Here is a 23,625-nt window from a genome sequence, read left to right as displayed (position 1 = left end):
TACCAAGATTTGCTATGCTATGCTTGTAATTCCTTCAATTTTAGTCTTTTTCTTTTCTTCCAGTCTAGTCTGTGCAAAAGATGAACATGTTGGTGCCACTGGGTGTGGTAAATGTTAAATCTGGTTCAGAAGATTGCTGAGGAATAGAGCTTTTTACCTGCCCAGAACCGCCTGTCTCCAATCCCAACCAGGCTGGACTTAGTCTGCTCTTTTAAGAGATGTGGAACATTGTTACTCTTGTGTTGAATTTATTAAATCAGATAACCCTACACAGGGAGGTTATGTTCCAGTCTCCTGCAGAAGAGATCTTTATGTCAGTCTCTGTCGTCTTCCCAAGTGTTTTCCTACTTCTCACTGGTAATCCATTTAGTATAGCTTTTTTATTCCTTTTTCCTTTTCCCTTTTTCCTTTTTCCATTTTTTTCCCTGAAGTTGAGTTGATCCAATTGTTGGAATTGCTCAGCAAAAGAGAGCTGGTCTGTGGGCCCTTCATCTTGGTGTCCCTCTTGCGGTAGCCACTGGAGAAGACGTGGGAAAGGACAGTTAAGACAGCAGACGGACCAGAGAGCTACGTGCAGCTCTACCTCCCAGCTTTCTTTGCTGGCTCAACCGCAGAGGTGTTTGTGGTGGATCATGATGTTACAGCAGCTTGAAGATCCATTATAGGATTTTGCAAGTGGTCAATTGGTTGGGTTTTGTTGTTTTGTTTTGTTTTGTTCTTTAAATCTGGACAACAAACCCTCCAAGATCTCTGTTGAAAGAAAACCTTTAAATTTCAAAATTCAGAGGTTGCTTTAAGGAGCATTGCATCAACTTTACTCTTTTCCACGTCTGCATGAGGGTATTTTTGTTACTGTGCAGTTGATACAAAAACACCTGCTCCATCATGCTGGAATGTTCTTGTAGCTTCTGTTCCCCTTCCTCCTCTTTGGAGGACTAAATAAAAACCTATATGTGATACACTGCAGGGGCCACTACCATCCAACCCATTATGAGTTCATATTTAGATATGGAACAGCCTTACACCGGATTTCACATCCAGCCCTGTTTATTTAATATTAAAGTGTAAGTGCAGCTTGGAGCAGGCAGGTCCCACCCAGCTGGTAGCAGGATCCTGGGGCATTCATTGTAGGTGGGATCTCCAGGGAATTTAGTTGCTAGGAAGCATCACCTCCTTAGTGAGCTCATGCAAATGGAGATTTATTTTTTCAGTTGTTAGTAATTTAGTCATGTTTGGGAATTTTCTGCAGAGATCAAAATACAAAGATTTTGCCTTGACACCTTGCAAGTTTATGGTTCAAATCACAAAACTTCTTAAGTTGTTCAAGGGGTGACCAGAAGCTTTTAACATGAACAAATCACTGCAGTTTCCCATGCTTTGTTTCAGACTTAGCTTGAAAAATGTTGGCTGAAGTCATGCCAAAAATCCAAAACAGCAACAAAGCAAGGAAAAAAAAATCTCCCAGTGAACATCCAGTGTGGAGAATATTGCCAAACTGTGGACTGTTTGTGCCAAGTTTATAATCAGGCAGTAACAGGGTCTTAGTAGGTAACTCTCTCAACCCGCAGCTGATGAGTCCAGCAGCACAGGGAGCGAGGAATTGCCACAGAGAGAGATGGGGCTCTTACCTGGGGCCTGGTTTGCATGATGCACTCCATGTAAGACACAAATCACACCTGGGATTGAAAGAAATAGATAGCACGATTTCTGGGCATCAAATAGGACTGTTTCTGTGGATAAGACCCTTACTGAATGAATACGTGTTGTAGTGATAGATACATGTACAGGTAGAATTTAAGGTGTGTGGATGGATGTAGATTATTCTGACCCGAGCGTCCTGTATTTTGTAGGACAGCCACAGTGATGCTTTACTTCTAAAGAGTTTCCCTTATGAAATAGAGGGGGAGGGAGGTGGTTAATGTAATTCTCTCAACATTAATTCTACCTCATCAATACTTCATGGATTTAATAGATTTTAGAGCTACAGTCATTTGGGAGATTATTTTATCAGCCCAACACAGTGGAGGTTGCTGAAACTAAATGGAGGACAGAATGCATGTGTGTATGTGATATAGGATGCTGCGGTATCAAGAATATTTAATTATGATGGGATTTGTTTAGGAGATTTCTCTGTGCCATTTGTGAAACTTTATGTTGGGCACTAAATACTTCGCATATGGACAAGTTATCTCTTTGGTATGGATCTCTAGGCACAAGTGTCTGTTTCCACCTCATGGCATAAGCACACTGCTCTAGCTCTTCATCTCTCATTACGTCTCCCTCTCGCTTAAATGCTCATCTGGCACAAACATAATGAAACTGCATATAAAGAAACATGAAAAAGAGGAGAGATCTCATTGCAGATTACCAAAGCTGAATATTTTTGGACATTGAGTTATTTATATTAATCAGTTTGCAAAGCTCACAGATAAAAGAAAGCCTGGGAAGCAATCCAGAAAAACCAAGAAGAGAAACTGAAGAAGGTAGTGTGAAGATTGTATATTAGTGCATGTTGTGAGAATGCCTGCAGTGCTGTGTCGCAATAGCCACTTCAAAATAAAAATGAAATGGGTGGATCTTGAAGGCTGGTGCTCAGTAGTGGGGGAGATGCCTGCTTGGCATGTCACTCCCCATCAGCAGAGGTGGAAAGCTCTGTCAGGGAATGTTCCGCATCATCCTGCAGCAGCCCTGCTAGCAATGGTGAGCAGCATTCATGGGCTTCAAGGGCTTTCACACAGTGTCCACTAGTCTGGGGGGTCAACTCTTCCCAAAACACATTGTCAGGGAAATCACTGATGCCAATTTTTTAGAAAATATCCAATGAGCTTAAATTCATGAGAAGTTTGTGTTCATGCTGAAGGTATCACCCTGAAAACCTCAGGGCTAATTGAGGTTTATACAGCCTTCTAATAAAGTGTTTTGTCCTTGTGACCCATATTGCTTCTATTGTTTTTAGGGAAGAGAAAATAATAAAAGATTCAACTGTGTAAATGTCATTCCTGCCCAACCCATTTAGTATTATAACACAGAGAGAAGTCTGCTTTTTTTCCTCTGGCAAAAGCTTGAAAAGCCTTGAAGATTGTGTGCATCCTTGATCATGTCATGTAACAGTGGTAGTGGGAAATATAAAATCTAGTAGCTCAGTCTGCAAGGGATTTGAATCCTGAGTCCTACCAGGTAGTATCTAATCCTGTAACAGCCTTTCAGACCATGTTGATTTACTGATTTACTGGTATAAGGTTTTGGTTTGGTTTTTGTTTGTGGTTTTTGTTGTTGTTTGTTTGGTTTTGGGGGGTGTCTTTATTTTTGTTTTGTTTTTTAATCAAACTGTACTTCTTAACTTGTATTTTTTTTTGTGCAAAAATTCTAACTGAAACAAGTGGCTTTACAAGCAGAAGGATAAAAACAGAAATAGCAAGAGACTTTTTAGATTCTTTGTAGAATTATTAGTTAAAAAATATGCGTGGATCTTAGATGTGATATGAAATATTAACTACTTTCGTCTCTGGTTAACAGACCTTCCCATTCATGCAGTTAAGATACTAGGTAAAAAGAAGGCTCTGTACAAACAAGCTTCCATTGCACACTTTGGAAACAGAAGTGCAGGTCATTACTTGTCCTCTTTTGCTGTTTATTAAAAGTTAAAAGTTTGTCTTCTTTTCAGTGGGAACTTACACCAAATTACAGTACAGTATGCTTAAAGCTAGTGGTCGCATTGGTTCACCAGCACCCATTGCTGTGATAGATTCTGAAACTAGTTAGCTGTAACCAGACTGAATCATCAGTTTAGGAAAGTCCTCATTTTGCTGTGGTCTTTTTTGGTTGTGTGTGACAGGAGTCGTTGTCCATTTCCCTCCCACTTCACTAATATTAAGGCATTAGTGTCTCTCTTCATGCTGTTTACTATCAAACATAATTCTATTTTACCCCCATTTCTTTCCATTTACATCCTTTAAGAAATGTTTAGGCAGCTGTGTCTTTATTCTTGTAAGACAGAGGCTGATGGAAGATCCTTTACATGAAACTCTGCTCTATCTATAGAACAGGATAACTGAAAGTACATCTGTAGACATATGGAAAACATAGAGACTGACAGCTGATAGATGCTGTAGACTCCTCATTGTTTTCTACCACGGTGATTCCACCAAATGTGTCAAAACACAGAGAAAAAAAAATGTATGTGAGTCAAGTGACATATTTTTTGACTGCAAAGACTATGCAAAATCCACGGTCTTATTTTTAAGATATCCTATGTGATCGTTTTGGAATCTATTAAATGCCTTTGCAGGAGCCCAAGATCAGTCCATTTGCTTTTTTAAAATATTCTCCTCTTGAGTTTTGCCCTCTAACTGCCTGTAATTACACAGGGAGGCTTAGTTTGAGTCTAACCACCAGCCTTCCTGTATGTTGTTAGATGTTGTTGGGAGATTAGCATGCACAGTTGTAAATGACAGTATATATCTTCATTTTATTTTTTAGGTTAGACTGTTTGTAATCCACATGTTTCAGATGAGAGAAAGCAAGCACTATTCAAAGCTGACAAAGCAAAAGAAAAGCTTATGTTGAATCAAGAAACTGCTTGCAGCGGCCTTTTGCTCCCCTCAAGGAAGTGAGAGCATGCCAAAGACACAGGCTGCATGGCTAGTGTAAAGCAGAACTCTTGCACATTGGCACTAAAGTGTTCATCACTTCTGTGTTAGTGCAGCATGTGCCTTCCACATGTTTGTGACCCTCTGCATGTGCTGTAGATGTTATCCAGAAACAGTTATTTGGAGAAACTTGTCTGGTCACACGTGTGGAATATGCCATTGACTATTATCAACAACAGCGACTCTTGCACGCAGCCGTGGCTCTGGTTTTGCTCTAAACAGTTTCACGTGGCTCGTGATCAGTAAAAGATGTAATACCCTTCGTCTAGTAACTTTTGCAATGGTGTGCAAAAAGGCTGTGTGTTGCATAATAGGCAGAAAGCAGCCCACCTTCAAGAGATTTCAGAAAGTGGATGTTGGGCAAAGCTTGGAGAAAGGAGCCCCAAAGTACTCGAGCTGCTCACTGCACAGGCAGGGAGGGGTCTTTGGGAAGAGCTCACACTCAAATTCGTTTTGTTACTTTGCTTTTCTCACCCAGTTTAGGTCCCCAAACTTGCACCTGCTTTTTCTCATGCTTTTATGCATGTTTGATTGGGGTGAATGTATGTGAGACCTGAGTTCTAAATTTTGTGGGAAACACAGACCTGTTACTCTGGTGTTGCAAGACTCCTTTTACAGCACCTTTAAGTTTCCAGAAACCAAAATACAATTATGTTTTTCCTTTAAGGCATATATTTGAGACATCATTGAAAGTCACATATGTTGCAGGGAACTTCTAATTGCTGTGTTATAATATTTCTGTTGCTCAACATCCTAAATTTCTATTGCTGTATTAAATATTTCCCTAGTAGTACTTCTGATTAAAGAAAAGAGATTCTAAGCCGTGACTTTTAACCACATCTTCTCTAGCAAAACTCTTCCTCGATACTGTGGGAGACCGGTACCATTCCAGGCAACCATTCTGCTTCAGCGAGAACTCTAAAAGTGCTACTCTGTAGAGAATTTTTTTGTCAAATTATCACTGTTGCTTCACTTCCATTGTAACCAGCAATTCTCATGGTATTTTTTTCCCATGCTATATCTCTTTTAGAAGCTACTAATGAATACAGTCAATGTCTTACTAACTTCCTTTTCTTTTCGATCTCTTATATCTGGGGTAAATTCCAGGAGCTTTAAGGAGTAACTCTAGGCTCTTCTGGGTTGGAGATATTTGTCCTTGTCACTCAGATAAGAACTTTCCTTATTTAAACCAGGAAAATAAGGATGAAAAATAATAATAATTAAAAAATAGAAATCTTTTCAGTTCCACGGTGGAGGAGGAGCAGACGCTAGGCACAGCTGACAATTAGTTGTATAGTTTCTTCAGGCTGATAACCAGTTCTGATAGAAATCTGTTCTTTGACAGACAGTTCTCTAATGATAGTGGACAGGAAGAGCTGCAAATTTAATATGCTCTGCAAGTCAGGGCTGGTTGAAACACCAGAAAACTGTGAAAGACTGAGAGAAATCCCCTTAGAGCTTGTTTTGTCTGCTCGCGACTTGCCCTTTCTTGTATTTAACCAGTTTGAATCCAGGTCATCTGTCCTCAGCTCATCTGTGTCAGTGGAGTGGTGGAGTGTGAAGGGAGCACTTTTTCTTTCTTTCTTTTTTAAACCCAGAACACCTGAGCAAAATATTAATAGCAGGCGGTACAGAAGTTAAATCACGGCAGTCCACACAATGTGTCGAAGTAGCTGTTGGTAACGGCACCAGCCAAAATCTGTTCTTGGTCAGTTTGGCAAGACATAAACTAGTAAGTGACTCATCAAAGGAACTTCTGTGGTTATTTGACAGATAATGCTGTACATACACTGTGTTAACCAGCTTGACTGTAGGTTAACATGTCCAGCAGTCTCCAATTAAACCTTCTGTAATTTACAGAAGTAATTCCTTCTGATGTCAGGCATCGTTTTCCTGCAAGGGTTTGGAAACACCTGAGCCATGCCAATCCATTCATTAAATTTTGTAGATCTTACGATTAAACAAAAGCTTGAAAGATAGGATTCTTCACTGGAGCCCAGTGAAATCTTTTGTAAAGGCTGTTGAAGTGTCAGATATGGCTTGCAAATAGCAGTCTGATGCTGCAGATTATTTAAATCTGTATGGCATAATCAGTGGATACTTTACAAACCTGCTTATTATGTAAATGTATTCAGTAACCAGTGTACGTGAGAAATCATACTTTTGTGTGCTCTAAGTCATCTCACCTGCATTATGGTTGTTCTGGGTGGAAAACAATGTCTGGCAGCAACTGGGAACCTCCAGGGAGTTCATCCTCAAATTGCCACAACTGTGATTTACAGGAACAGCATCATGGAGCTTCTTGGACTGTTTTAATCTTCCTGCTTCTTTGTGGGTCTTTCCAGGTCTAACATAATTTTAGCTGCTTCTTAACAATTAGATTAGGCACAGGCAATGTTCCTGTAAAATTGCCTGAGCAGGTCCTTTGGTAAACAGTAATAACCTTGTTGTGGCTCAGAGGCATTTGGCAGGATAATTAAGCTGGACTTCAGCACCACAAATAGTTATGCAGTTAAACACCACAGATCTGCTCAGGTGCTTGGTGAAGTTTCTATATACATAGGCTCTGTTGTGGCTATATGTGTCTTCCATTTATGGTTTCTCCTGCAATTTGTGCATTGCTCACTCTGGAAAACCATGTTTTAAGTACATTGAATGATAAAGCTCTTCTGTCTCTTATCCCACAGATGTACCAACATCAGACAGATCCACATTGATCCATGCCATGTCTTTCTTAGGTGTTTATTTTAAAACTGTTTAATCCCTGAACATTCAGGCTGTTTAAGATAAAGAGAACAGTTAAAGATTTCATGCAAATCAAGAATCACCTTTGTGAGGATCTTTCCAAATAAGCCTAAAAAGTGTGCAGAACTGATGATTACTTTTTCATGTGGGGTCCATATTGATTTTGTGCTGCATGACACATCCTGCCAGCTCTTTGTGCAAAAAGAAACAGCGCTGACCTCCTGCTCCTTCCCTGACAACCTCTTTGCCTTCCGACCACCTGTGTCTGGTTCCCCTGCCGCTATCCCCATAAACACAAACGCACCTTTCAACATCATTTCTCAAGCTTTCTCCTCTTCATTTCAAAGTGCACAGAGAAAGCAGGGTGTCCCTGTCCACAGATAGGCATACCCTTACATTGCCAACCAATACTCTGATTGGTAAAAAATACCCACGGGTTATTAGTACTGTGTTAGTACTATGGTTAATCGATTTAAAATTAAATGCCACTGGTGCTGGTGAAAGGTTGTACCAGGCTTTGTTACGGCTTCCAGAAACCCCCTGTTTTAGTGAACGCTGTCTCTGAGAAGGGATATTGGTTCTTTGTGTGCTGCCTGTGATGGAAGAGGAACAGAGGGTGTAACTTTCACACAGTGCTGTAAATTTTATTATCATATTTTCATCTAGATCATGGGGTTTCTGTGGTGATTTTAAGAAGGCAGCCCTTCAATGTAAGGAGGCAGGTGTATCTCCTTAAGCACAGCAAAAGGAGCTAGTGTGCCAGCAGTGAGGGAGATAGGAAGCTCATCTCTGCCTTCCTAGTCCACCATGCTCATTATTAGACGATTCTGCCTTCTAGGCAGACAGATTACTTCATATTTTTGTTCATTAATGATTTATCAGACATCTCCTCCCCTAAAGGCTCATCTCCTCTGTTATATTCACAGCCCACACGCAACCAGCAACATGTCGCTGCCAGCTGGCACGCTGGCGTTGGGAGTGGAAGCTGCTGGTAGCCCTTTCCGCGTCTCCTGTGGCCCCCTCCTCCCCTCCCTTCCCAGCTGCTCAGCTCACCTGCCCGCTCCTCAGTGTCCTAAATTGCATCAAAGCCATCAAATCTCCATGTGTCCTGTTCTCCTGTTCCATCTCTCAAATTTGATTGCTTTATGTTCTTTTACTACCTATATTAAAAAAAAAAAAAAAAAAAAGAGAGAGATGAGGTGATCCCACTTGTAATGCAGCAGCGCTTGTGTTTCTGTTGTGGAAATAGTGGCCTCTCAAAGCACAGCAGGTTTTGGTGTGAGAGATTTACATTTTAGTTCCAGGTAGAATTAGTAGAGAAGAGAGAGTGCTGGGAAGAAAACGAGCGAGCTGTGTCTATGAGCAGGAAGGTGTGGGTTGGCTTCAATTTCAGGTGCTTGGCACAACAGCTCTTTTGAAATGCTTTTCCAGTTGTCTATGTGAGAGAGTGATTTTTATCGCATCACTAAAGATTTAACTCTATTCTTGTTCTCTGTTCTGCTCCCAGAAATCAGGTATGCTTTGAGGTCTGGGCAAGGGAGTGAGTCCAAGTGATGTGTTCTGATGAAGGAGGAAAAATCCATAACTGTTTACCACTCTCTAACTTGTCCGCTGCAGGTGGGTTGTGACTGAGTACAATAGGGAAACAAAGGGTGTAGGACAGGAGGAAAAAAGTATAAGGTAGGAGAGAAGGAATAAGTGTAACTCCCTTGAGTCACTTATGTGTGAATGTATAACTCTTGAGGGCTTAATCTACTCTTGGCAAGTGGTGACTGATAAGAGAGTCAATTATCTCTCTTCCCTCTTCCACACCCTTCCAGCGTCTTCAGAAAGGGCATGCAACAGGAATAACAAATCTCATTATTGTAGCAAGTTACAGTGGAAATTATGGATTAAATGTGCTATGGACTCCTCAGCAGAGAGAAACTGGCTGTTCCTAGGATGCGGAAAATAAATTTTCACTTGCATTGTTTTTGAGGACTTCCTGAATCATTCAGGCCCCTCCACATACCCCTTTGGCACAACACTTCTAAGCAAAACAGTGTTAAAGGCATCAGGCTCTAACGGAGCAGCCTCGTTGCTCCTACTGCTTGAGGACAGCCAGAGTCTGAAACTAAGCAAGCTCAGGCTTTGGGGGAAGTCTGGATCTAAATCCAGACCAGATTATCTTTACCCTAGGTCACCAATCTCGAGCTTTGCGCTGCTGTTTTAAGGGGAGAGCTAGAAGGAGAAGGCGCGTTCGGGCTGACAGACATAGTGGTGTCGATTTTCTGTTGTGTGCTGCAAGACTAATCAATTTAGATGCCTTTGGCTTTGGAGGGGAGAAATGCGGGTGAGAACAGTAGGCTCTTGTGTGCTTGAGGCAGCCAGGTATCTGGAAAACCGGTGTAAATTCTGAGAGAGTAGAAGGGCTTGCTGCTCCTCCATGGCTTCCCTGTTGCAAACACAGCAGCTTCAGGCTCCCACAGGGCTGAGTGGGAGGCCGTGGCAGGGCTGGGCGTATGCAGGCTGAGAAAAGAGGTTGTCATATGGTGACTCTGGTCAGAACAGCAGGAAAAATAAGAAGAAATGACAAGTAACTGATTTCAAGGGGTAATGTGTGAGCAGAACAGGAACTTGGAACGTGGGTCTTGCAGATCCATAGACCAAGGTCCCTAGCCCATCAGTTGCTGCAAGATGGGTGCATCCCAGAACTGTGGATGAGGAGGGCAGCTGAGCTAGAGAAAGCATGTCCATGCATTAGGAGGTGTGTCAAAACTTCTTCTGGGTCTCTCAGTAAAACCTGTCAAACCTGGCACATGATTATCAGCTGAACTTAGGGCTTGTTTGCCCTGGGAGGTTGCCATCAGTAAAGCCAAGTGTAAATGTACAGCACCTGCCTACTTCGTAACTGCTCACTTTATATGGAGTATATTATCTCGCCTTTAGCGTGCATTAATTGTGCAAGAAGTTGCTGTAGCATAAGGAGTGTGCACTGAATTTCCACCTGTGGTAAGGTACAGTTTATCAAGCAGTTGTTTGTTTTTTCTTGCATCCTGTCTGTTAGCTTTACCATGTGGATTAGAGTACAGGTTCTAAAAGAGCAAGAATTTGAAGCACATCATTTCCCTGCAAAATGTGTACCATGCTTTTGTTACATTACTAAGTTGTTGCATTTTCTCTAGTTTCTAGGGAGGAAGAGGAGGACATTAGTAAATACAGCAGGCCTACACCACAAATCGCTGGCCTTAGAAAGGACCTCTGGAGATCATCCAGTTCAATCCCCTGTTCAGAGCAGGGTCAACTTAAAGTTGATCTCTCAGAGCCATGTCAGGTTGTTTTTTGAGTATCTCCAGCAGTGGAGACTCCACAGCCTCTCTGTGCAACCTGTGCCAGTGTTCAACACTCCTGCAGTAAAAAAAAAGGGTTTTTTTTCTTACAGTTAACCTGCATTTCCATATTTAAATTTGTGCCCATTGCTCCATGTCCAGCACAGCACTGAGATATGTTGCCTTGCCTCCAGTCAGGATAAGATCCCCCTGAGCCTTCTCTTCTCTAGGCTGGATAGTCACAGCTCTCTCGTCATTTCCTCAGTAGGAGAGATGCTCCAAACTCTTAGCTGTATTTGTGGCCCTTTGCTGGGCCTTTTTGAATAAGTTCAAGTCTCTTCTGTACTGGGGAGCCCCAGATTTTCAAGGGTCCTCAAACTGGATCTGGCAGTCCAGATGTGTCTCACCAGTGCTGAGCAAAGGGAAGGATCACCTTTCTCATGCTGGAAGTGCTGTTTCTAATGCAGGCCAGGATGCTGATGGCCTTTTTTGCCATAAGGGAGCATTGCTGGCTTTTGTTCAGCTTGGTGTCCACTGAGACACCCAGATTCTGTCCTGTAGAGCTGCTTTCTAACTGGTCAGTCCCTCCACTTTTACTCCCAGTATGGGGTTATTCTTCCTCAAGAGCAGGGCTTCGCCTTTCCCTTTAGTGAACTTAATGGCTCATTTCTCCAGCCTGTCAAGGTACCTGTGAATGGCAGCAAAACCATCTGGGTTATCAACCACTCCTCCCAGACCTTCTGAGGATGCACTCTCTGCCATCTTGTAGATCATTAATGATGAGGATAGACAGTATTTATCCCAGTACCAACTTCTAGGGTACACCACTGATGCACCATTCAACAGCAGGCCCTTTTTCCCTTGTCTTCATTTTTCTGCTGATGTACCTATGAAAACCTTTCTCACTGCTTTTGACAGCCCTTGGTGGGCTGAATTCCAGGTGGACTTTGGCTTTCCTAACCCTGTCTGACCCTGCTTCCATCTCTTGTACACATCCATTTCATGTTTGAGTTTAGTCAGGAGCTCCTTTATCATCCATGTGGGCCTCCTGCTGTCTGTGCTTGACCTGTGCATATTGAGATGGAACATTCTGGAGCTTGCAGGAGGTGATCCTTGAAAATCAACCAGTTTTCCTGGACTCATTTTTCATCCAGGGCTATATCCTGCAGGATTCTTCTAAGCAGATCCCTGAAGAGGCCAAATTCTGCTCTTTGTGGGGGATGTGATCCAGCTTTTTGGAAAAAAGGCTCCTTACCATCTCATGGTAAGGGCAGCCCATGCTGTCCCTGACTTGCACATCATCCAATGCTTGTTTGTATGTACAAGGTCCAGCACAGTGTTTTCCAGTGTCAGCTCCTTGGTCACCTCTGTTAGAAAGCTGCCATCAATGCACTTCAGGAATCTCCTGGATTGCTTGAGCCCTGCTAATTCAGATTGGCATTTTCAGCCTTTTCTCTTTTTTAATGTTACCTGTGTCTGCTATTTCTTTGTGCAAACTATTCAGTTGTTTTACACTATGAAACTTTCGAACCGCATCCTGAAATAATGTTGTTGAAAGCATTTTGCAAAAGAGGGCTGAGGCTTGTACCAAAATGAAGCATATAACCCACCTAATGTGTTGGGGTTTATTTCCTCCCTTTTTCTCACACTTAAATGTAAAATAAGCATTATACTGTAGGAACCAAGCAAAGGCTAATTTGCCTCATTTGAATGTGAAAAGGAGCCCACATCCTTCCTGTGCCCTGCAAAGAATGCAAAAAGACTTTACAGAGAAAACAGATGTACTAATATGTATCACTTGTTGGGGGCAGGGGGACTCCAGGGTGCTGCCACTAAAGCAATGCTGAATTTGCAAGAAAACAAAAGCACCAGCATATAAAATATAGTTCTGGGAAGCTCACAAAGTTGGGACTGTTTTCTTTCACTGACATTTATGCTCCTGACATCTGAAAAAGCTGCTCTGAAAAAATATATACAAAACAAAACATGTAGCCTCATTTTTCACACTCAAGAAAATCTTCACTGAAGTACGTGCCCAAATGCAAACAAGAAGCAGAAGCTCCAGCCCAGCCTTGGGGAAATCTTCTACATTTCACGGTCAAAATTGCCTTGCCGGAAGAGTACACTGCTTGCGCCATAAACAAAACAAAAGTTTTTGAAGTATCCCTTGATTTTGTTTGTATTTTAACTCCCCTACCTCTCTAGCACATAAATATGAAACAGATAGTGTGGCCAGCTCACAAAAAATGCAGGATATAGTAGAGAGGGTTTTACTAGTTTAATGGTTTTCAATTACTTTTGTATCTCCTATGGAAGACAGAAAACAAATGAACTCTGGGTGTTATTTCTCTGCCTACACAATTCAGTTCAGAGTACTGTCCTTTCCTGACCTGTCTGTTTATCCCTTTTCAAGAGCTCTGGCAATAAGCAGTCGGCACTGACTAGTCAGTTTGTGAATTCTTTGGTGCTCAAAACTCCCTAGGTTCACCAGCCTACCTGATGCAGATTTTTCCCTGAAGCAGTATAGTCTCTTGCCAGCTTTTAGCTTGCAGGCAGGAGACAGTTGCTTGTGGCCATTTATAATTTATTATATGCGTGTATTGTTAGTCACAATAATAAATGGGATAAGTATGAGAATGCTTGAAAGATTCCTCTTTAAAAAAAGCTACCTCAGACTTCCTAAATGAAAAACTGTTTTTGCAAAAGCAGAGAAGTGAAGCGTAACAGTCAGGTAGGTTTCTTTGTTCGGCAGTAGAAACTGAGTAACATCCATGGACAGGTGCAGCACTTTGCGAAGGCGTTGTGCTGTTCCCCTGAATGCAGCACAACTGCCATTTTCTTACAGTCTGCAACAGTGAGGGTCAGGGCCACCACAAAGACCCTTCAAAACTGACTCTTCTCCATGTTATGCTGGCATCTTCAGGAAGTGTTCTTAATTCACAGGAGTTTTAAAACTATGGCATTGACACGAAACTACAGGGCATAGATAAGACATGCTCAATAATCTTGAAAAGATAAATTTTAAGACCATTTACGTAAATGACTTACATGAATGTGAATGCAGTACAATGGCTTGAGGTGTTTGAACTGCAGTTTAGCTGCAGGCTTGTTTTGTAGGATCAGGGTAAATAAAAATCTTGGCCTTGAACTAATATCTGTGTTTTGGAACAAACATCTCAATGCAGTACACTGCAGAAGGAAGGAAACAGAATAGAAATTAGATCACTTTCCTTTCCTGCATTATTTCTTGTAAGTGTAGTCTTCTTACGTATGGAATACACATTTCCTGTTGTAAAAAAATTGTAGCAACCTGCAGTAGCCAGACAACTGATAACCTACTGTCGCTGAAAACTGGAGTCTTATTAGATGAGCATTTTTAGAGGGAAGTGTTCAAAGCCTGCAGATGATCAGATCTCTCGTGCTCTGAAAAGATAGTGAGCATGAACTACATAATAACTGCTGTGATTGTCATAACAACTGTAGCTTTGCAATATGGAAAAAATAATAAACTTTTACTCTTCATACAAATGGCAGTGTAAAGATACGGGTGCACGTGGTTCTCACTTTTTGTTTTGTATCATCTATGCATTTAGAGGAAATCATGTGGGTATCTTATCCTTACTTTTTCATGTGCCTTAATCATAGAGTGTGGGTGCTGTATTTATCTCTGTCTACAGTAATACTGATTTGTAACGCTCTTCTACAAGTTGTCTTACAGCACCATTAAGTCCCAGCTGCGCTAACTGCACTGTTGCTGTACTGTGATAGCAGCCACAGAGGTGGGAGTCCAACTTAATAACAGAATCATCAGTCACAGAATGGTTTGGGTTGGAAGGACCTTTAAAGACCATCTGCTCCAATACCCCTGCCCTAGAAAGGGCCATCTTCCACTAGATTAGGTTACTCAAAGCCCTGTCCAACCTGACATTAGACATTTACAGTGATGGGGCATCTGCAACTTTTCTGGGCAACCTGCTCCAGTGTTTCACCGGGCTCATAATAAAAAAAAATTTTCTTCCTATGTCCACTCTAAGTCTACTCTATTTCAGCTTAAAACCAATGTCCCTTGTCCTGTCACTACAGGCTCTAGTAACAGTTTCTCTCTGTCTTTCTTATAAGTGCCCATTATATATTGAAAGACTGCCATAAGGTCTCCCTGGAGGCCTTTTGTTCTCCAGGCTGAACAACCCCAACTGTCTCAGCCTGTCTTCTTAGCAGAGGTGCTCCAGCCCTCTGATCATTTTGCGGCCCTTCTCTGGACTCGCTCTAGCAAGTCCAAGATCTTGTTCTAGGGACCCCAGAACTGGATACTGTATGCCAGGTGGGGTCTCATGAGTACAGAGTAGAGGGGCAGAATCACCTCCATTGACCTACTGGCCACACTTCTTTTTATGCAGCCCAGGATATGACTGGCTTTCTGGGCTGCAAGCGCACGTTGCCAGGTCATGTCCAGTTTTTCATCCACCGTAGTCCTCAAGTCCTTCTCTGCTGGGCTGCTCTCAATCCCTTCATCAGGCAGTCTGTATAGATACTGTTGATTGCCCTGACCTAGGAACAGGACCTTGCTCTTGGTCTGGTTGAACTTCATGAGGTTCACAGAGCCCCACTCTTCAAACCTGTCAAGGTCCCTCTGTATGGCATCCCTTCCCTCAGGTGTGTCAGCTGCACCACTCAGCTTGGTGTCATCCACAAACTTGCTGAGGCTGCAACTCGATCCCACTGTCTATGTCATTAATAAAGGTATTGAACAGTACTGGTCCCAGTACAGACCTATGCTGATCTCCATTTGGACACTGAGTCATTAATTACAATTCTGGATGTGGCTATCCAGCCAATTCCTTATCCATCGAATAGTCTATCCATCAAATCCCTAACTCTCCAATTTAGAGACAAGGATGTTGTATGGGATCTCATCAAAGACCTTACAGGAGTCAGGGTGGATTAAAAACTTTAGTTTTGGTTAAAGCCTTCTTCCAAATCCTAGTATTTGAAAAGTGTTTCAACCACACCTTTGCATCTTGACAAATGTTTTAAAAAATATAACATGACAGCCTGAGAAATTAAAGGAATTCTTTAGGACATTCAGTCATATTTTTGATCAGACTTTGACATCTGACTCTCTAGAGCAGCGATTCCAACATTTTCTTTCTGGATAGTTATGCAAGGAGCAGGATACCATATGCTCCAAGGACTAAAGTGTTGATTCACAACATTTACACAGGTCCCAACATAGCTGAAAAGGTCCTACAGCCTCTGATGTTTAGCCAAACTGTGGATGACACTTTGTGGCCACATTCTAGGAGCAGGTTGCTTGAAGAATGGTGGAAGAAGAAGGATGAAAGTCTCTTTACTTTGTGTAGGGGTAGTTTAATGTTCTAGATCAAGTAGTTTCAGCAGCTGTAACTCATAATCACTCTTCTCTCAGAGACCATGGTTCTTACGGACATTCAGAATAGTAATTTTTATCTGTCTCTTCATTGTGGTCAGATAGCATGTGCAAACTTTTGTTGTGGTAGAGTGACCCACACAAGTAGTCATATTGGCAGTCATATTGAAAGCAGGTCTGTGCAGTCCCCTAAATTTTAGAAGAATCATAAAATCACAGAATGGTTTGGGTTCAAAGGGACCTTAAAGGTCATCTGGTTCCAACCCCTATGCCACAGGCAGAGACACCTTCCACTGGACCAGATTGCTCAAAACCTCATCCAACCTGGCTTTGAACACTTCCAGGGATGGGGCATCCACAGCTTCTCTGGGCAGCCTGTTCCAGTGCCTCACCACCCTGATGTTGAAGAATTTCTTCCTTACATCTAATCTAAATCTATGCCATTGTTCTATCACTACATGCCCTTGTAAAAAGTCCCTCTCCAGCTTTCTTGTAGGTCTCCTTTAGGTACTGGAGGGCTGCTATAGGGTCTTCCTGGAGCCTTCTCTTCTTCAGGCTGAACAACCCCAACTCTACCAGGGTGTCTTCACAGGAGAAGTGCTCCAGCCTTCTGATCATCTTCATGGCCCTCCACTGGACTTGCTCCAACAGATCCATGTCCCTCTTATGTCAGAGACCCCAAAGCTAGACACTGTACTCCAGGTGAGATCTCTTGAGAGCAGAGTAAAGGTGAAGAATCACCTCCCTTGACCTGCTGATCTCACTTCTTCATATGCAGCCCAGGATATGTTTGGCCTTCTGGGCTGCAGGTGCACATTACTGGGTCACTTTGAGCTTCTCATCAACCAACACCCCCAAGTGCCTCTCCTCAGGGCTTCTCTCAATCCATTCTCCACCAGCCTGTATGTACTATATTATAATATTGTTGTGAGGAGTCAGAGCTAATTTTGTAGATTCCCATTTTAGCCTTAGTAACAGCCATACCACATTTACTGGCAAAGAATTTTTTATCCACCAGTACTGCAAACTCAGGCAGGGACCTGACACCCAAACTGGGAGAGCAGCATCTTGCTTTAAGATGAGGTAACTATGTTAGTAACACTTTTGAATGTACTATGGCCATAAAGGACTGAATTAGGTTGTTTCTGGGGCTTTATATTAATGTTCTCTATGAAACAGATGTTTCATGCATGTTATGTGCAAAGAGCTAATTACATATACAAGTCATGTAAATTTAAGCTATAAATGAAGTGCTGTGTATACAGCCAAATGATGCTTTAGAAGCATTTGTCTTGGTTCTCTCTTTCTTAAACAACATGTATTAGTTTTGCTGCGGAGAGGTGGGCATGTATTTGGCTACATTTGGGGTTGTGCTTTGTTTTCTCTTATTGTTTTCTTCAGTGAGGAAAGGAGAATGGATAAACCTCTTTTCTGGTCTCTGTTGACGTCAGCACATTCGATCTGCCTGCGTCCCAAAGAATTATGTCAAAGCAATTGCCTGCATTTGTTTCTTAGCGTGTTCTCCAACAGCACTGTCGCTTGAGGGTCAAACTGGAATACATTAAACTGGAATTGGGGCAGAAACTGCAGCCACCCTCAGGTCAATGACGCCTCTTGAGATTCATGAAAGTGACACTCCTGAGGTTCATTGCATTAACTTCCATAGCATTTCTGCGTCTGGTCTGGGTGACTTACAAAGGTGGATTGGATGGTTGGTTTCACGTTCTCTCATTTATTTTTTTCTCTGTGTGTTTGGAGTAAAAGGACAGGCATGGCATCTGACTTATCTCTTAATATTCCAAAAAGGTTTTTTTTAAATCTATATATTAAAGCCATTTCGTTCTATGTAGTTTCTATGCATTTAAGTTTAGGAAGATTATTGGTTACTTCACCTGTAAAAATAAATTTGTGGAGTCTAGCCTATGTAATCTTTGTAATGGTACATCTTTTGACATAAGCAAGCCTTTACAAGGCTTAAACACACAGTGCTTAACAGATCATACTAATGCTGTAGGATGTAGTTTGGGTTGTACTAGAGGAAGAGGGAGAAAAATGCATCCGAGAGGACAGTAAGTATCAAGGTAGGCAAGTACACAATTCAAACTGTACTTTAGCAGGCTCTAATTCAGCTTTTATTAGTAGTTCTGAAACCTTGCTCTTGATCAGCTTTCCCAAAGCTTTTGTTCTTTTAGTTGCCAATCACAGTTCTGCGTGTTGAGATCTCTGGATAGAAATACCAGGTATAGCAGAGATCAGATGTGTGTATGAATGCATGTGCATCTATATGTGTGTATATATATATAAATATATATATATATATATATATATACAAATCACACCACACTTGGACAGGCCTTTTTTCCTCCTTGAAATTTTCACAAGCTTTCTTGCTTTAGTTCATTCTGCAGCAGTTTTGTACTGCAGTAGTTTACTTAAGATGGGATTTTTCTTTAATTTTTTGTAACCTAGCACTGAGATTTTACTATGCTATGCATGCTATGTGCAGACATCACTTAGTGAAAGTGGCTGGAAGTTTGAAAAAAAGCTTATTTTTCCTACCTGGTGAACAGAAAAATCTGTAGAATCTTAATTAAAATATGATTAAATGTTTGTATGATATAATGCCTTATAAATCTCTGGAGTGGCATATATACCAATACTGAGCTCAAGTAATTTAGATTACTTTACCTGTTTTATTTGCAGAATTTACACTTCAGCATTCAGTCATAGGTGGGTTTATTCCAGAAGCTTAACATGAGCTGATGCCAGCAGCTGGCACAAATCAAACACTCCCCATCCTTCCTCACTCCTGTACATTGATGGGATTAATGCTTTCGGGCCAAAGACCTAGGTTAAGACAGACACTATGGAAAAGAGCTTGCACTACATCCTTTAAAACTGCCAAACTTACATATTGTCAGGCTTTGGGACGAAGGAAATTCAGTAGTTAAGGCCCCTGGCCGAGCGTGTGGTCCTTAGGAGCCCACCTGCCAGACCCCAGCCATGGGACACGGAACCAAAAGCTTTCTTGGTAGCACCCAGTTCCCTCAGCAGGGTGAAGGGGAAGGAGAAGGTGCAGGGATATTCTGGGTGAGTCGGAAGGTGCCCGTGGGAGCAGTGCTCGCATCCACTCACGCTGCTTAAAGACACCAACTTGCTTTCCTGAAGAAGGTAGCTAGTCCATCAGTTCATCCCAAAAGCGTGAAGCTGGGAGAGGAGATATCTGTGAGGTATGGAGAAGAACTCCTTCCCTCAGCCTTATTCTCTGAGGTCACCTTCTGTGACTGGGGGATACTGGAATGGGATCCCAGGCAGATCTCTGGGATGAGATCTCAGTAGCATGCAGCAGGTGAATTGCTGAAGCGAGTCGTCCCAAGTACTCAAGTACTCAAGTATCCCAAGTACAGTGAGGTTTTGTGTGGAGCCGGGTGCTGGGAGTTCAGAGATGGCTGCCTGCAGATCCTCCAGAAGATGGACAGTTGGGTGTCATCTGTACTTAGGTGGCACCTCAGCCCCCTTGGAGGCATTTTGTAGGCCATGAGCAGGAGGGCTGCCAGGATTACTACCTGGAGAGAGGAGCAAGTGTTTCCCAGCGGAAACACAAAGCACTGATGAAGTGACCACTCACCTGACCTCCAGCTTCATGCAGGCAGTAGATCTCACCTGAAGGAGCTCCTGCTTCATGCCTGATAACCCAAGCTGCATGGGTGTGCATCCTTTTTAAATCAAGTAGGGTTATTTTCACAGCTTTGCAGAGATGGACAATGCATCACGACCTGTGGTGCAAAGGGTTAATCACTGGTTAATTGCCCATAACAGATCATTGCTAAAAAAGCAAAACCGAATTGACTGTTCACAGTCTGGGTTGGATTAGTTTCCAGTTCAACAAGTTTTCTGCCATTGCTAGATTAGAACACGCTGTTATCAAATTTTTTCCCCATATGAATACTCCTATACTATGAACAAAATAACAACATTCCCTTTAAGCTTTTTGTTTATAACAAGGCTTTCTGCTACCCAGTGTTTTCAGTTCTTTAATCTGTCTGCCTTGAACACTCTTCCAGTTTTTCCAACACTTAATTTGAAAAATGGAGCAGCAGAACCTGCTACATTATTCATTGAGCAGAGGAATGAGAGCCAAATACAGTGTCACTGTAACTTACCTACTCATCTTTTGATTTTCTTTTGTTTGTACAGCTCAGGCTTGCATTAGCCCTTTTGGCCACAGCCTTGCGTGGGGAATTCATGTCAAGCTGATTGCCTCCCAGGACCCCCGGTCTGATATTCAGTTTCTGCTTTGGAGGATAGAGTCCTCTCTCTCCCTCTCATCCTGTAAGTATGGCCTGTCTTCTTTATTCTAATAAGGGGATTCTGCACTTGGCCATATTGACACCTAAACTGGTTTCTCCCATCTTTCTACAGACCCCAGTTGCTCTTGTCCTTTAGTTGTTTGTTTTTTTCTTGTCCCCAGTCTAGTATCTAACCATAATGACTTAACTTTAATCCAGGTCACTGGTAAGGCTATTAAATAGTAAATGGATGATGACCAATACCTGTGGTAACTCAATAGAAAACCATCTGTTTGCTAATAAGTAGTTTCTCATTTTCAGTTGCATTTTGACTTCCTTCATTTATCAACTTTTTAATACATTTTATATGATTGTGGACTTAGAAATGAATCCAGTATAAAATATGTTTGAGATTTTGGCCTGACCTCATAGGGTTCTCCACCTGTGGAGCTCTGCCTTCCATGTACAGATGAAGACACTCCATAGAAGCTTCAAAGCATTCCATTTCTTCATAAATATATTCTACAGAACAAGTCAAATGACTTAGATTTGTAATATTGTCAACAATGCTGCCTTCATCAAGTGAACTTGTAATTTTTGCAAGAAATTACATCAAATTAGTTTGACAGGATCTATTTTCCTTAAAGCCAAGTTGATTGATTTCTATTATAGAGCTTTTTGTTTTAAGATTTTAACTGAGTCTTACATTAATTGTTCTGTCCTATGCAAAATATTGGAAACTCAGCCAACAGGCCTGTAATAACTTTTTACTTTTCTTAAACGATGGCCCAACATGAGCTTTCCTTCTTCCTCGTCCTTCTCAGGGGCCCAGAACTGCTTTAGATGCAGCACTAGCAGCTCCAAGGCTAGCTCTCTAAAACCTTCTGAGACAAGTAACTAGCAACTGATTTGAAACACCTAGAATCATGTATTTGCTACTTGACGTCCCCTCTCCAGGAGCTGCTCTGGTGGGAAGTTATTTCATCATCATCATCATCATAAGCAGATTGTCCGGCCTTTTACCTGTGTGCTATATAGGAATATTTATTTAATAACTTCTGCCACTGCTGTATTGTTATGAATGATTCTACCACTCTTTTTGTTCGGGATTCAACTTTCACAATCTGCTTAGAAAAATAAATATGTGTATGATTCTATCTGCTTTAATTTTTCCTAGTATCTTCTAGCTTCCTCTATATAATCTTTATTTTAGCTTTCTTACTCATTATTATCATTTTCTCTTTCCACCTTCATGTGTTGTTTTTGTATATAACATTTTATATGTTTTTTCGCTTCCCTGGTAAACGTAGGGTTTTTTCATTTTGTGTTATTTTTATCCAACCCAGTCTTCTTTTCATGGTTGTAACATTGTAGACATTTAGGAAACCTCTTAAACCCTTCACAGATGTCAGCAACTTTATGTACGTTCTGTCTTCAGCCTGATTTGATTCCCATTCACTATAGTTTTCTGAAATTGCCTCTCAGAAAGCATGCACTGTGATTTTAATTTATGTCTATATGAAGAGGATATGTTCATGTATTGCCTAAAATTTTGTTAGTCTGGATTTGATTGCAGACAATACTAATTATTTGTACAGAAAGCATCAGTCCCTTTCAGTCTAAACAGCCAGTAACCTTCTGGTTTGTGATCACTTCCTCCCTTCTGAGACAAGGTCTAAAGCAGGGATTATCTGGTTCCTCTGCTGAACCTCAGAGGACTCACAGGCCGTTCATGTGTAGCTACACTGTACGACCAGCGGTGAGTTGTGCCTGTGTCAGCACTGCAGCTCCTGCCTGTTGTTGTCCCTGGATGTACCGGGAGCAAGTCATATAATCATGGACTAGTTTGGGTTGTAAGAGACTTTAAAAGGTCATCTAGTCCAACCCCCTGCAATGAGCAGGGACATCTGCAACTAGATCAGGTTGCTCAGAGCCCCATCCAGCCTGGCCTTGAATGTCTCCAGGGATGGGGCATCTACCACCTCTTTGGGCAACCTGGGCCAGTGTTTTACCCCTCTCATTGTAAAATATTTCTTCCAAAGGTCATGCTGCTCCTGGCCTGGTAGGGTGACCACTGTGGGGTTTAGCTGTATGTGGTGGAGTTTAGCTTCATCCCACAAGTTCTTCACATTGTGGTCATTGTGCTGTGAACTGCTCCTGAATTGTCCATTCGCTTGGATGCTGCAAGGCCTATACTGATTATGACTCATTTAGCTAATTGTCAAGAGCTTTAGTCCAGTGGGTTAGGAACGTTGATCTTTCCTTTAAATTGGCAGTTAGTAATTTTACATTCATAGCATTTTGGAAAGTACAGTCGTGTTTTAGTGCTAGTGACATAAGGTCTCTGGCATAAATTGTTCGGATTGAATGGCCCTGAGATAACACAAGGGGGCTTTTTTATACTTATTGTATACAGGTGTTAAAGAAGGCCATCATCCTGTGCACTGCAGTGGTTCCAATGGTCTGTAGCAGATACTAATTAAGACTCCATCTTCAGTGTATCTTGATACATAAATATCAAGGTTACTTACTTCCAAGCTGTCAGTCACTCAGACATCATTTGTGACATATAGGGCCTGTCAACTCCTGTCTTCCATTTGGACTTCTTAAATTGGTTACAACTAATTCCTTTAATAGTCTGATAGTCTAAATCTAGCTGTTAGTTTTCCCAAGTGTTATTTTGTGTTGCTACTCTGCAGGCAGAGCGTCTATCCATTTTTTCAGATGCTTATAATTAGCATATTGGCAACTGAAAAGGGTCATCTTCTTACAGCCTCTGCTTCACACTTGATATCATGATTTTGTGCTGAATGTGCTTTTGGTTGCTTATTCAATCTGACTTGCTCAGCCAGCCTGGCTTACAGGGTGTGCTTTTGTTCCCTATCAAGTGGTCACTTTCCCTTTACAACATGATCCACAAATCTGACAACCGTCCCCCCTGCTGTTTACCTAGTTGTTAACTTCTGCAGTCTTCAGCTTTTTGTCTTTTTTGGTGCTGGGAAACAGGAAGGAAGTCCAGAGAGGATCTCCAGGTCTCCCAAATTATTGGCAGATGTGTAGTCCGCCAAGTGTATTACAAAATTATCACCTCCAGTGAAACCCTGCCTGTCTGCTTCAGACTACCATCCAGTCCTGCATTTTCCTTTTGTATCTTAAATGCAAAGAAACAGAGAAACCTCTGTTGTTTGCATTTTCCTCATGCACTGCTCTTTTCATTCTCCTGATGAGGATGGTTGGAGCTGTCCTCA

The sequence above is a fragment of the Nesoenas mayeri genome, assembly GCF_963082525.1.
Source record: "Nesoenas mayeri genome assembly, chromosome: 3".
In the NCBI taxonomy this organism is placed as follows: Eukaryota; Metazoa; Chordata; class Aves; order Columbiformes; family Columbidae; genus Nesoenas; species Nesoenas mayeri.
This window is presented reverse-complemented; position numbering follows the sequence as displayed.